Source organism: Meleagris gallopavo, chromosome 7, assembly GCF_905368555.1.
Source record: "Meleagris gallopavo chromosome 7, MGAL_WU_HG_1.1, whole genome shotgun sequence".
Classification (NCBI taxonomy): domain Eukaryota; kingdom Metazoa; phylum Chordata; class Aves; order Galliformes; family Phasianidae; genus Meleagris; species Meleagris gallopavo.
In genome coordinates this window covers 22603650-22617982 of record NC_139410.1, presented here as the reverse complement: position 1 = coordinate 22617982, position 14333 = coordinate 22603650, and the positions used below count along the sequence as shown (strand labels likewise).

At 41.1% G+C, this 14333-nt stretch overlaps 1 long non-coding RNA gene across 1 annotated transcript; it reads left to right on the top strand.

The window, feature by feature from the left end:
- Positions 1-1514: 1514 nt before the first annotated feature.
- LOC104911675 (uncharacterized) lies at positions 1515-11885 on the top strand. Its single transcript, XR_794113.4, has 3 exons — positions 1515-1714; positions 6093-6218; positions 7981-11885. It is a non-coding gene; the product is annotated as an uncharacterized LOC104911675 (long non-coding RNA).
- The last annotated feature ends 2448 nt before the right edge of the window (positions 11886-14333 follow it).

The window sequence follows — 14333 nt, the reverse complement described above, 5'->3', positions numbered from 1 at the left end:
CTGTATAGCTCATCTGGGTCCTTTCCTGATAACCAGGAATAGGGAGAAGTTATTGCTTCCTGCTGCCCAAGAGTGGCCATCACATGAGTGACCATCTTCTCTCTAGACACCTTCTCTCCTCCTTGCACTAGAGGATCTTTGAGATCAAACTACCAACCAGCAGTCAACTTTGTTAAATTCCCCCTTTTTTAATGTCAGTTTCTAAAGTATCTGTCTCTGCTTTACAGCCATTTGGATCAATATACGGATTGAAAATCTAGTTGTAAAAGGTCAAAGACTTCTTTGTCGAGTAATCCTTTGACTTTGCAAGGTGATGCTGTTTGTTGGGAGCAGGTGCTGACTCTGCTCTGAAGGAGATAAAATGGACCTTGATGTGGTTTGGTGGTTCCTGGGCTGTGTTTCATACTGAGGTACTTTGACAAGGTAGGTGAATGCCTTAAACATGCTGTAGAAAGGACCGAGGCCTCTCAAGCTACTGCAGGAATGCATTCTGCTGGAATGGAAAAGGAAGGGATGAGCAAAAAGGAGTCTGTGTTTTCAAGTCCCTGAAAAGAAGCATTTTTCTCTGTAGTGAAAGGAAATAGCAAACGTAAAATGTTATCCTGGTAAATAAAATGGGAAAGAGGGAACCAGTGGGATGAGATTACTGGAGGCAGCTTGTAAAGCTGTCTGCAGCATCCAGCCTTTTCAAGGAACTTCAAAGTTCCTTGACGCTGCAGACAGCTTTTGCTACCACTAGTTATACTTGTCAAAGCACAGCTCAGTGACAGATCCTTTAAGGTGAGAGAAGGGTTTGAAATGATGGATAATACTTCTACCACCTTCCAAAACCCAGGGAAAGGTTCCAGAAAGAAAGGTATGGCAGTTTCTTTAAAAAGAGTTAAAAGAATTCCCATTGAATCCTTCTGGGGAATTTTGCCTTTTTTATTTTTTTTTCTTTTCAAATCCAGTGAAATATTTTGAGTGAATTTAATGCAATCAAATGTTGTATAGTCAAATGTTGGGCAATCTTCCCAAAAATACTAATCCAAAAGTACCTTTGCTCAGATTCTCAGCTATCTTGTGCCAGTTTTGTAACAGATATGCGTTTTCTCCATGGGTTTGCTATCCCTTTCCATGCACCTACAGCTGGAATGTGCTTTCTTGGGTCTCTCACTGTAACAGTATTTTCAGTGTCTTCTGCAATCTGAGGTTAAAAGTGCTCTGCAATTATGATGAACAGCAGGCAAAGTAGCAAACTTCAGAGAAGAAAACACCAGAATCTCTGCATGGGTGTATACCAAGCTGAGCACAGAACATGCTCTGGAAGAGGACCAGATCACATTTCAGACAGTTCGTGCTCTGAAGATACCTTACGCTGACCTCAACCTACCCAGCTGTGAGATACCTCCCACACCCATATGCCACTCTATGGACTCCCTCCAGTCATGTCACACCCTCTGCAAATCCAGCCTTGAGTTACAACATCGTCCTTCTCTTTGAAAACAAACAAGGTGCTGTCAAGGGCAGGGAGAACATAGCCTCATATTATAAAACTGGGGATGAAAGCATATTTTCAAGAGATGAATGCTGTGCAAAGAGCTGAGTACAGACCAGGGATGCAGTGCAATTTTCAGAAATTGAGGATAATGAATGAAATATCTATTTGTCTCTAATCATTTGTGGCACATGGCTCTGTGAGAAAGTCGGGGTGGACTAAAACCTGAAGAGAAACGTGAGTTCTGGTCTTATTAAAATGTGTTGTGGCACTTAGGGACATGGTTTAATGGGCATGGTGGTGATGGGCTGATGGTTGGACTGGATGGTCTTAGAGGTCTTTTCCAACCTTAATGATTCTATGTTTCTGTGATTCTCTGCACAGGTCAGGGAGAGAAACAGAATTGGAGTCAGGACTAGGATGTCATAAGTTTTTATAATAAAACCAAACAAATCTAGAACTCAGATCAAAGACTGGTCCAAATTCTGCCCTTTCCATGGGGGAGAAAACCAGGTAGTTCAGAGATGCACAAGAAAGGAGCTAAGTGAAATTTTCTGAAGCTAAAGAAAGATATGATCTCTTAATGGAGCCAAGAAGTATGAGTTATGCAGGTGATTTGTCTCAGCATTTTATGGTGATGTGTGTAATAGCAGCTAGGGGATTGAAAGATTTCTTCATTATTATTTTCTCTTTTAACCCTTAGCACTGTTCTCATTCATCCTGAGTTATTATCCCAGGCCACTGAAGACTTCAGAGAAAGCTGCCTCCCTCAAAATTTTGCAAATAGACTTTGTAGAGGACTGAATAGTTAGCCTAGCCTGCTGCTGAGACCAGCAAATTCCTTTCTTTAAGGATGGCACATTCCATAATGAATAGCAAAGCTGATCTGTTCAATGAGCCATTTGTCAAGTACAGGCTCCCTTAAAAGTAAAAGCTGCTACAGGAATTGTTTCTATTATAACTGTTTTGAGCTATAAATACACAGTAAATTATTAGTCAGGTATTTAATACATGGCTGCACATTATTCCTAAGTTTGCACATTATTTAACCCTTTCTGTTCTGTTCTCTGGCAATTCTTCACAAGATGCAGGTGAGGACCCACCACAGTAGTAGTTGTAGAGGAGATGTTATCAGTATAGTGGCTGATGGTGTGAGTTGGAAAATAGGACAACAAAAGAACCTTCCTCTGTCTGTTGGTAAACATCAGGATCCAAGCATGATACATGCATTTCTTCCAAACCACTGTAAATGGAGTGCAATTGCATAGGTGAAGAATGGCTTTAGAACAGAATACAGGCACATGCACGGAAATCAGTGACATGATGACTCTTAACAGAACTAGGGATAGCAAAGATAGGCAAATCTGATCCTGGCAACAGTTTGGGCAAGAAAGATGTTGGCCAGCTTTGGACCCCAGAATGCAGAGCTCAAGATTCTGCCTTTGGAGAAATGTCATTTCATAGGCTCTGTTTGTTGCTGGCTGCTGTTTGCTGCTGCAGTGGCTGATGCTCACAGATGGGTATAAAAGGACTTGGTCACATTTTCCCAGCTTCATGGGTGACAAACATTCCTACTTCCAGAAAGTAGGCATCATCCTGGAAAGTGCGGCACTGGCCTTTCAGGTTAAGGAAAGCTTCTGTCCAGGAGAATTATTTTGTTGTTTTATTAAGGTGATTTGCTCTGGAATATTACAAAGAAGCATTCCAAGGATCATGAATTTCACTCAAAGAGCCCCCGCTATAGAGCAGACATGACGGAATTAAGTTTTTAGTTGCAGGACTCTGTACACCTCTCAGACGTGGCACCTAAATCTCAGCATGACTATCAAATCCAGCTGGCTGTGGTCCAGAGTAGGAAATTCTCAAGCTCCAGGATGTGTGTATGTTGTAAAGTACTTTCTACCCACAAGTCTGGAAATCTGAAATTATTTATTTTGAACTATAAGCAGCCTGAGAGTTGAGATATTCAATAACAGAAGAGCCTGTGCATTTTTGGTTTGGAAAATAAAAAGACTTTTCAAAACTATATCCAGGATTGAAATTAACTATAAAGGATGGTGGTCTCAGGTTGAGATTCCAAGTTCAGAGACAAACAATAACCATTTTACTGTCAGAATTGTTTAGAGTAAGGAGAATAGAACAACTAGGTCAGGAGGATTTTATTTCTCAACTTCAGATTAAATTAGAGCTGCTCCAAAACCACATTGCTTTAGAAGCGACAGATACATTTGCTCCTACAGAAAGCCCAGTGTGAGTCCTGGCAGAGAGAGAGGGCTTTTGCTATGTTCATGAAAACATCTGCATGGTTTTCCTGGACCCTGAATGTTCTAGCAATGGGGACCCAGCTGGTACTGAGGAGATGGGTGGAAATTAACATTCCCCTGGGATGGAAGGTAAATCGAGTTGCGTGGCTCACACCAGCTCTGCATCAACAAACAGCACTTGCTCTGGTCCCAGTGTCACTAGGGAGTTTGCTTTTCTCAAGGTCGTGCAAGGTTCACTCACATCCTTCTTGCCTCTTGGTCCCGAAACCATATGTTAACCCTGTGCTTCCACTGCTGTGTCTGTGCATGTTTTCAATTGCTTAGCAAGCAACCATCAATACTCAAGTGAAATTATTTTTGCAGCTAGAGCTTCACTTTCTGCTTGGCTTGTTTTTCTCTAAAATCCGTGTATGGCTAGTGCTGCTCATGTGATGTTTTTCAAGGTGAAAGTTGTAAACAACAGCTTCTTTTGCCTCAATTTTAAATTTTGTTTCAGAAAGCTTCTCCACACCTGACATAAAATTCACACTTTCCAAAAGACAGTGCAGGTTTCCAGCATGCTCTTATGACAGTGCACTCTGGACTAAAAACACTTACTTTTAAGAAAGGAGGTCTGTGTTCTGTCACCCCAGTGGAGCCATGGACTCCTTAACCATTTGGATTGCTTTGGCTGATAGAATGGGAGAAGTTGCCAAGTCTTTACGAGAGACCTTAATGCTTACAGCTCAGTGGTACAGTGCTAGAGCCAGTAAATGAAATTACTAAGATCTGATGATGCTGATGACCGTTTTCACTGCTGTTTTTTCTTTTGTGTAGTTGTGCAGTTAGGAGAAACAGGGACAATTCTTTGCAAACCCAGAGAAAGGAGAAGTGAAACCTTATGGAGCAGAACTAGACAAATTCTGGAAGAAGTGCTTTTCAATATCCTTTCGGAGCCAGGAGATAATGACTTGAACAATGCTGATGTGACATTGTGAGACTGTACAAGATCTCTTACTCACTGAATCCCAGTTAACCACAGCATGGCTTTATCTTCAGTGTTCTTTGGAATCATATCAAGAGGTTTTTTTTTGCTCCCTATTTCTTTCTTTCTTTCACTCCTTTTTTTTTTAAAAAAAAAAAAACCTCAAGGTCAAACAAAAACATGTTTAAAAATAAAGCTTTATCAAGAGAAATGGAGGACTAAAGCTCTTCCTATATTTAGTGAAGGCAATCTAATCTAAGCAGAAGTCGTTCAGGGCTCCTCACAGTTTTCCTTGAAAGGCAGGTGCTCCCAGGACGACTCCAGGGGCTTTCTCTGGCTTCTGTTTTCTGTTTTCAGACCGAAACCACTGAGTTTTATTGAGCAAGTATCCTGGAAAGTCCTGAGCAAAATGAGAGACAGCCGATAGTCCTAGAATACCAGTACTTTTAGTAAGGTTCTGCAGATGTATCTCTGGGTTATGAATTCTCATAGGCTTTAAGCCAAACTCTTTTCCCCAGTCCTCCCCCAGCTACTGATATGGTCCTTGACAGAGGAAAACATCTGTCCAACTAAAAGCACAGAAAGTGATTAAGTGTTTTCTTAATCAGGGCCTTGTAGCTCTTATATTTGACTCTTGGCTTAGTCAAAGCTGGATTTTAAAGTAAATTTCATGTGGAATTGAGTGGAAATGCTAATGAGACAAGGAATTTTTCACTTCTAGGTTATCACCGAACAGCTTTTCAGGAAGGAAAACTGCATAAAATCAATGTTGCTTGAAGGCAGACAAAAGCGTATTTGGAATATGAAACAAAAATATCTTGGCTGTCCTGACAGCCTTGTATCACCAGTGTTATGGGAATTAGATTGTGAGTTTACTGACAACTACTTTTGAAACACCCTACAGACAGCTGATATAAAGCCTAAAGACGGAAAGAAAACATAAGTTTTCAAGCCAAAAGAAGAAGAAACTCCTTTCTCATTTAACCTGTATCCAATAAATAATAATCAATATCAGAAGATGTCACTAAGAAATCTAGTTGGTGGATTTTGACCTGTGGTGCCTGGATCTTTGGAGTCTGTGCACTACTTCTTTTAAGAGCTTAATAAACAATAAGAAAACAATTCATCTGATTGCCAGGCAGATTGAAAAAAAAAGCACTACTGTTTTAAAAGACTGAAAACCTCTGCTTTAGTGTGTAACAAAATGTTCAGACTCACAAGGAAAAGAAAAAAAGTAAACTTAGATTTCTAGGGAACCTTGTGGCTTTGTGTAGAAAGAATTGATCCTCAAGCATTCTAAGATAGTTGAGAGAGGAAAGGTAACGCTGAGCCAGAGCTGCAAACCACTATTTTTTGCATCCTAATAAAGGAGCCAATCTCATCTCAGTTTGCAGGAAACCTTGCCATGCCTGAGTCATGTGGAGATCTGAATCAGTGCCCCCCTTCCACCTCTGCCATTCTAAGCAATGATCTGCATCTCTTGAAGTTTAGAGAGGAAATATATATAAAGCCAGTAAGTATTTACGAGGGCTATAAAAAAGAGCTTTGCAGTAGTTGACATGGGAAGCGATTAAGGTACCTTACAAGCAAAGATTGCAGAAAAGAGAGAGCAAAGTAATGCCAGAAGGAAATCTGGCAACAATCCTGAGGTAATGATAAGTGACTTCCAGAAGGAGGAGTTGTGGGAGGAAAAGTAAAAAAATTAAATTGAGGCAGATTGCAAGACTTTTGGCCTTGGGGACCAAGCCACAGAGGCAGTTCATCACCGGACTCACAGACATAAGAGGAAGGTGATTTCTCACCCTGCTTGTGACTCAGAAGTTCCTGGTCAAATCCTGCAAAATGGGAGTTCATCGAGGTTTACTTGAATTTGAAAGGACTCCATTTCCCAGGCATCTCAACTTTCTCCATCTGGGTTTCTACAATTGGGTCTTGGGTCTCTCTAGGGTTTAGGAAAAAGTTGCTCTAAACAAAAACACACACATGAGCTACGTTGTCAGTGAGGATCTCTCTGAGTTGCTCTTTCTTTTTGTTGTGCTTAACAGGTGGAACATGTGTTTGGTCTTGTCCCTAGGCAGCCACTTGTGATAGGAACATTCGAAGTTGAAATGCCAGCTGGAGAGCCCTCAGTTATGATCAATCACACTACAAAAGTTTAGCTTGCAAAATCTCAATTTATGAGTCTTGAAAAATTTTTACGGGCCACCATTCTCAAGAGAAGGACAGAAAAGGTTTCTAACTAGATACCCTGCTAACAGGATGAAAAAACTTTCCTATGCAAAGGAAAATATAATGATATATATAGAAAGGGAACACAATTAGAAGATATAGACAGATGTCAGAACTGTTTAGGAAATAACTGTGAATAAAGAGTACATTTGCTGAAATTGAACCAACTACAGAAGCAGAAAGCCAGGGCTGAATTCCTAAGACATACTGAACGAGTGCTTTAGGCACTGGAAGTTCATTTATACCCTCCCCAGAAGTTAAGAATTTGCTACCTTGCTTTCATCGGGGTTTGGTTATGGCATTTTAGCTCGTGTATAACACCTGTCCCAGCCTACAGTCTACCTTTCATTACCTTAATGCGTTAAAGTACACTGATGCGGAATATGTTCATTGATCTAGGAATACAGAGAACATACATTTTGATAGGCAATGTTATAGATGTCTTGATCTTCAGCATTTCTGAACTTCCCTTGATTCATGACAACGTCAGGAAGAATTTCAGGTGCTGAAGAATGCTGAGAATCAGTGTGTAGCTATAGGTTTTTGTCCAAATCCAGGTACCAACAAGCTGGATTCGTATTGCAGGAACAATAAGATTCCTCAGGGACCAAATTTGAACCTGTTATTATTCAGGATTCTTAATCATCAAGATGGAATGAATGGAGAACATGCTAATTAAATTAGCAGCCATTGTCAATTTGAGAAGAACTGCAAGCACAGAAGAAAGGCTAAAACTTCAGAATCATCAAAAGTCAGAATGTCAGTGGGAGAATAATCTGGGGATTTGGAAAGGGAAAGGATGAAATACAGTAAGAACAAATACAAAATACATGGTTTTATACTTAGTCAGGAACAATCAGATGTATGAATATGGGCTGAGAAATAATCAGCAGAGACGGATCTGGGACAACTGTGAATCACAGGCTGAGTAGAAATCAGAAGACTTGAAACTGAGAAAAGCAAATACCAAACTGGGATATATAAACCAGTGTACCATCTGCATGACATAAGATGTAATTTTTCTGCTGTACATTCTCCAATTTTAGGCACCACGGTTCAGGAAGGATGAGCCTGGTTGGACAGCATCCAGAGGAGACCAACAAGGATGATCAGAAGTGGAGAGAATGTGACTAATGAGGAGAGATTGAAGGAAGGGTGTTGTTTAGTCTGGACAAGATCAGACTGAGAAGGGATATGATAACAGTTTTTAAATACATAAAAAGATAGATGAAAAGGAAAAGAATGGTTTGTTCTTTATATCCAACATGCAGAAGACAAGACTTAAAGTTTTGCAAGGGACGTGCAGGTTAGATATAATGAGAAAATCCTTTCTAATGGGAAAGAAAGCAAAGCCTGAGAAGTGAACTTCTTTGGACACTTATAAGGGCAGGATGGACACAACACATCTCAGGAATGACAAAGGACAGGTTTTGTCTATAGGCAGACAGACAGAATTGATTGCCCTGAAACAAACCAAGCTGTACCTAAGCTATGACAACCACTGCGGTAATAAGTTCAAAGTTGTGCCCTCCTGAACAAAGAATGAAATTTCATAGTCAAAACACCAAAGTTCTCAGCACTGACCATAAATATGTCAACCTGCATTCACTTCTAGAATAACAAAAATCTAGTGAGGTGAAGAGGAGCTACTAAAAGCTATGTCTAGGCTTACAGTCTAGGTATTTGCTTGATTTACACTATGAAAATAATCTTTTTGATATATTGCATGCAGTAGCATATGCTATATACGAACTGTTCAAATGCATGCTGGAGACTTTTGAGGACTTGTGTAGTGGGGTCCAGTCAAGTCATTATGGGAACCAGGTCCAACTCACAAATACGAAATCCTTGTAAATCAGATTGAAACTGCTCTTCAAAATTCATATGAAGGGATGTTCCACTCTGGGCTAAAGAAATGCACTGATCCCACACAGTGTACCACAGGCTGAATAGGGCAAACCACCCACTATCCTGTCCTGATCTGGGGAGAAATTTCAGATTATGCTCCAGTTGGAGAGAGGAAGGAGGATGTTTCCAGGCCTCTGCTGGCAAGCAAGATAAATGAGCAATTCCATAGTTTTAGTCCAAGTTTAATTTGCCTCTGCTCTGTGGGTAGGGGTGAGTTATGATACAACATTTTGTCACAGAAGCTCAGCAAGGTGACTTCATCAGCACCAATGAGGAACTTTAGGTCTGTTGTAACAGCCACAGATGGAGATAAGGGCAGACTTGCTGTGCACAGAGGACCAAAAATTTCCATAAATGTTTCTTTGTCCCTCCTCTGTACACCATCCTCCCCTCTGACTGCCAAAGAAAAGAGCTCCTCAGAGGTTACCCTCTGCCTTTCCTGAACTCACATGACTCCTGCTTTGGGTTCTTCACCCCCTGCGTTTAACCGAGGTTATGAAAACCAAGATGCTCGATCTCTGTTTATTTTCAGTGATCTCTGTGTGCTGCCAGCAGCCGGAATCATGGCCTTTCCCAACACAGGGCATCTCAGTGAGCTCAGAGTGCATCCAGTGAAGGGAGAAGTGCACGAGTCAGCAACCAGCTGAACTTATGGAAAAAGCTAAGGTCAAGGCCTCACCAAGATTTACAGTGCTTGTGTCCAGGGTACCAGCGATTGAGCGAAGGATGTGTTTTTCTTGCTGTTCCAAGGCAGGGACCAGCAGCAACTGGGTTTTGCCCTGCAGCCATTTCCATACACTTGGGATGTGCTGTGGGTGTGAAATTGGTGGTTAAAGGATCCAGGTAGGCCAGCCCCTGGAAATTAGATCGGCAGTCATGTATAATGGTAGCAAAGCCCTGTGGATTGAAAAGTAGTACTTTCAAAGCATGCTTAGGTGACTACAGCCCATTTTCAGGCATGGTGGTGGATTCATATTCTGTGAAACACCTCTATTGGAAAACGGGATCAAAATACTTTTAACTCTCTGCATTAAGTTAACTGAAATCCCACTGATTTTAACATTAATGAAACTTATTTCCTTCCATAGAAGCTTTAGGAGGAGGCCTGGTGAGAGAAACACTGGGTGAAAAAGTTGGAACAAAAATTATAAAGGGAATAGTTTATAGATGCACTGCTGGGTGAGATCAGAAACTCATCTATTTATCCCTGCTGTTTCACTGGCTTCTTTTTAGGTTTTGCCTTTTGCGGAATACATTTAATCACTCTTGAATGTCAGAATACAAATGTGAGTGATGCTGTCCCAGATGGCTAGCACAGAGCATAGGCTTCTCACACAAAGCAGAGGACATGAGCAAAAGCCAGGAGGAGGCTGTGTGAGTTCCAGCAGGGCTTTCTGCACTCATCCCGTTTCATGGCTTCCTTTGAGATCTCAAGGCTGTGCAGAAGAATCCTAGCTTGTGCTTCCCCATTCAGCTGTGTCCCAAAAGGCTAACATTCTTCCTAGCAAAGATGCCCTAGGCTGGCTCTGCACTGCAAGCTATGTGCCTTCTACAGCAAGCATCACATCTACATCAAGGGAGCACAGAATCACAGAATATCCCATGTTGGAAGGGACCCACAGGAATCACTGAATCCCTCTCCAGAGCTGGGTAGGAACAAGGCCATAGGGAAAAATTTACATTGGCCAGCTCTGAGTTGCAGCAGCTGCTCAGCCCTCCATGCAGATGCACTAGGCAAGAGGTCAAGTTGTGCTTAGTATCTTAACATGCAGTTCAATGAGAGGAAGCTCGTTTCTCTTGGCTGACTCTCCTACAGTGCTTTGTGGGGGTCATTACACAGCTCTTCCTATGGATTGGTGGGGCCTCTCTTTCTCTCACTTGGCCACAAACCTACTGAAAAGGTGTAAATCTTGACAGAAAAGGACTGAAAATAGCTGGTAGTGGAAGACAAACAAATGGAACACTTGTCCTTGTTTCCCCCAAAAGTGGAGGATAAAACCAGAGCACATGTTAAGTTTTGAAATAAAATGTCCCATGCAACAGACTATACTGGACTTGAAGTACCATTTTTTCTTCTCTCCACAATTTTTTGTTGAAGTCATAGGAGTTGCCCTGGGCAATACAGGGATAAAGTTATCTGTGACTCATTCTGTGTCAGTGGAAGAATTTTCTCCTTCATCTTTGTGGCAGGGAGGCTGGTCACACCAAACAGATCTCAGTTGACTGAAAATAGTTATGAATTCCTTTTTTTTTTTTTTTCCCCCCTCCTCCAATTTCCATTTTATCTAACACAGATGAAGAACCTGCTGGTCATCCTTTCTTCTTTATTTTTCCTTACTCTTTTTACAGAAGCTTCTGATACTATTACTCGACTACCCAGCTCAGTGCAACACTTGTACAAAGACTCCAGAGTCAAGTGATTGTCCTGTGACCACATCTGAGAGTCAGCAATTCATGCCAGCCCTTTGTCCTGAGTTCTTTCTTGCTTCATCTTCTAAACCACAGTATTAATGGCTTCTGCAACAACAAATGCAACACCCTCTAATATGCTCCTTTGTAAATGTCACATTATCCACCTGCTTCAATTACTTTTTAAACCCTTCAAGGTTTAAGAGGCTTAGAAGAAATAATGGAGGGTATTCAGGCTCTTTCTCTTTTGTTTATCTGTTTGTCTTTCAAGCGTCAAAGCTGAGTTGTTTTGAGGTCTTTGAAGCTTCTCACTGTGATCTTTGATAGGGAAATGCTGACATAACTGATACATAATGTCAATGATGGGGAGACGTTTGCCCCTGTTGAAAAGTATCACCCCAGGCCAGAATTTGGATGAAAACGTGACAAAGCATTATGGAAGCTTCTGGTAGCATATGAATTAGATTGTCCTGCCATAACTTATGTAGATGGTGTCTATTTGGTACAGTGATTAGGTTCTAATTTGTTTGTATGTCATTTGACATATAAGTGCTAACGTCCCTATGAACATGGAGGTATAACTGGAATGCAAACTGGAAGAAAAAACTAATTTTGGCATTTGTTCTGAGAATGCTCTATGCTAAAATTTTATTTCCTGTTGATCCTTAACAGTCCAGATGGACTTCTTGCATTTCTTACATTGAAAAACGTCATCCAGTCATTCCATCAAGTGACAATACATCTTCTTGAAAGACAGACAACTTGAAATACAAATAATTCAAGTGAGGAATTTTCCACATTTGTAATTAACTGCAGTATTCCACTACCAGTGTCACCGTAGGTGCCATTTTTTTTTCCATATGGAGAAATTAAATTCCATACTTTTACTTCATATGCACTTCCATGTCAGATGCCATTCTGTCAAACTGCCCCTCTGCCATCTGTTTCATGGCAACAACTCATAATGGAATACTGGTGGGATGGTTCAGTCTCTGCCTACTACCAACATCTGCCTCCAATATCATGGGCCACTATAATAAAATAGGAGGCATTACTTTCGGAGCAGCCCTTGTAGTTACTATTTCAGTACATGTGAAAAGGACTCATGTTTTTGTTCTCATGGCTGCCAGTTTTGTTCCCATAGCACTGTCTGTGTGGATGTGATTCATCACCTGCAGACACCAGAGCCTTACCCTGTACCGCATTTTATACTTGAGCTGCTTCTCTGTAATAGAATGAATAAATATCTCAGAACTGCCTCTTGGTGAATTCAAACCAATGTCCAAATTATTTGGCTTTGGTCCACCTCCAAGGACCTATCAATTCATTTACAAAAGCATTGTTGACAAAAGCATGGCGTATTCCATTGTGATGAAAATATCCACAAAAATATAATCTTAGAGGTTATTTGCAGGAAAAGCAAAGAACAGAGCATTCCTGTTGCAACAAATGAGCAAAATTTAACATGCTAAAGATGCCAGCTTTTAGTCCTATAGTGAAAATACGTTTTTCCTGATGTTTTCCCTACCTCCCCTGTGTGATCAGAGTGCTTGGCGTACTGATTGGAGGGCCTGGAGTTCCACATGCAAAATCAAATAACCAAACACTTGGTAAGTTTATATATTCCCTACATTGCCTATGCAAACAAGCCTGAACACTTTCTTTTTTGCACATGCAAATCTTACAGCATAAAAACAAAAAGTAATGAACGTAGAACATACTGCCTGCAAGAAGCTGCGTGCATACATGCAGGCATCACCTATGATAATTACTAGAAAACTTCTTGTAAATCCACTCCTTGATTATGTAAGCGAGATAATCAGTTCCAGAATCTCTCAGGATTGGGCTCTGTTTCATCAGCTCTCACAAGTATAAAACAGAACCCTGAATCATCAGAGCCAACCCTGCCTTGCTTTGCCACTAAGCTAACCCCACTTGAATTTCCTCAAGAACATTTCTTTTTTCTTATTATAAAAGACAAACAATTCTCATTCCCTTTCTAACCAGCAATTCATTTTGCAGAATTAACCTGTGCAAAAGCCAGCACGCCCCTGACTCCATCTTTTGTGGGAGATGAACTATGCCCTTTTGTAGAAAGGGCTCCACTGCAGACAAATTCAGAACCCTTTCCTTTGTTTGAATCTACTGAGTGCTCATCCCTTCTGTTATTTTGTGACAACAAACGCTAATGGAGGAACAAGGGACTTCTCAGTTTAGTTACAAGAAGTATCACAAGGCATGATAAGGCAGGATGTAATAAGGGATAGTGTAAAAAGGAATTTTTACAGCAACAGAAAAATTAAGGGCTGGGGGATGGTATTTCTGTCATTGGGAACATTTAATTCATGGCTGGATAGTTGCCTTAAGAAGTATTTCAAACTGGAGTTAGATAAAGGAGACTCCTAGAGGCCACGTTAGGACAGACATTCTTCCAACATCTCATGTAAGAAAGTATTCCCATTTCCCAGAACTGCATCATGGCCTTCAGCTTTCTTTGACTGCTATCTGACCAGATGCCAGTACAGTGGATGAAAGGAAAATTGTGTTCTTTTTCTTTCACTCTAGTTGGAAATCTGCCTTTTATCAAGGTCAGCGTTGGGGCTGGTAGTGTTCCTTGCAGTGTTCTCCTAGAGTACAGACCTAACAAGAACATGTACTCATTCAATGCCGTGTACTGAGTGTCCTCTATATGGTCCTATGGGACAGTCAGCTCTCAGGCAGCTTTGCTTTTCAGAAAACAGTGCATTTCCCTTTGCAGGCCATGGCCTCCTCTCTGCTCATCACCCTCTCACAGAGTCCAGGATGCTTCTAGTGAAGAGGCCATTCACAGCTTTGAGGCAAAGTAAACAAACAGGACCTGTTCATAAACAGCTCATTATCTTCTCGATTTTCTGAGTCATCACATCTAATTTGGAATGGGAATCCCAGCTGAGCTGGTTGTTTTTGGCATATCAGATGTTCCCCTATGACCAGAAGTGACTGGTTTCTTCCCTTTATTCCTCCACGCCCTGTTGAACATAATACAAGATACTTTCCATGCTCCATTGTGGGTAAAGCCAAGAAACCAAAGGGACTGGGAACT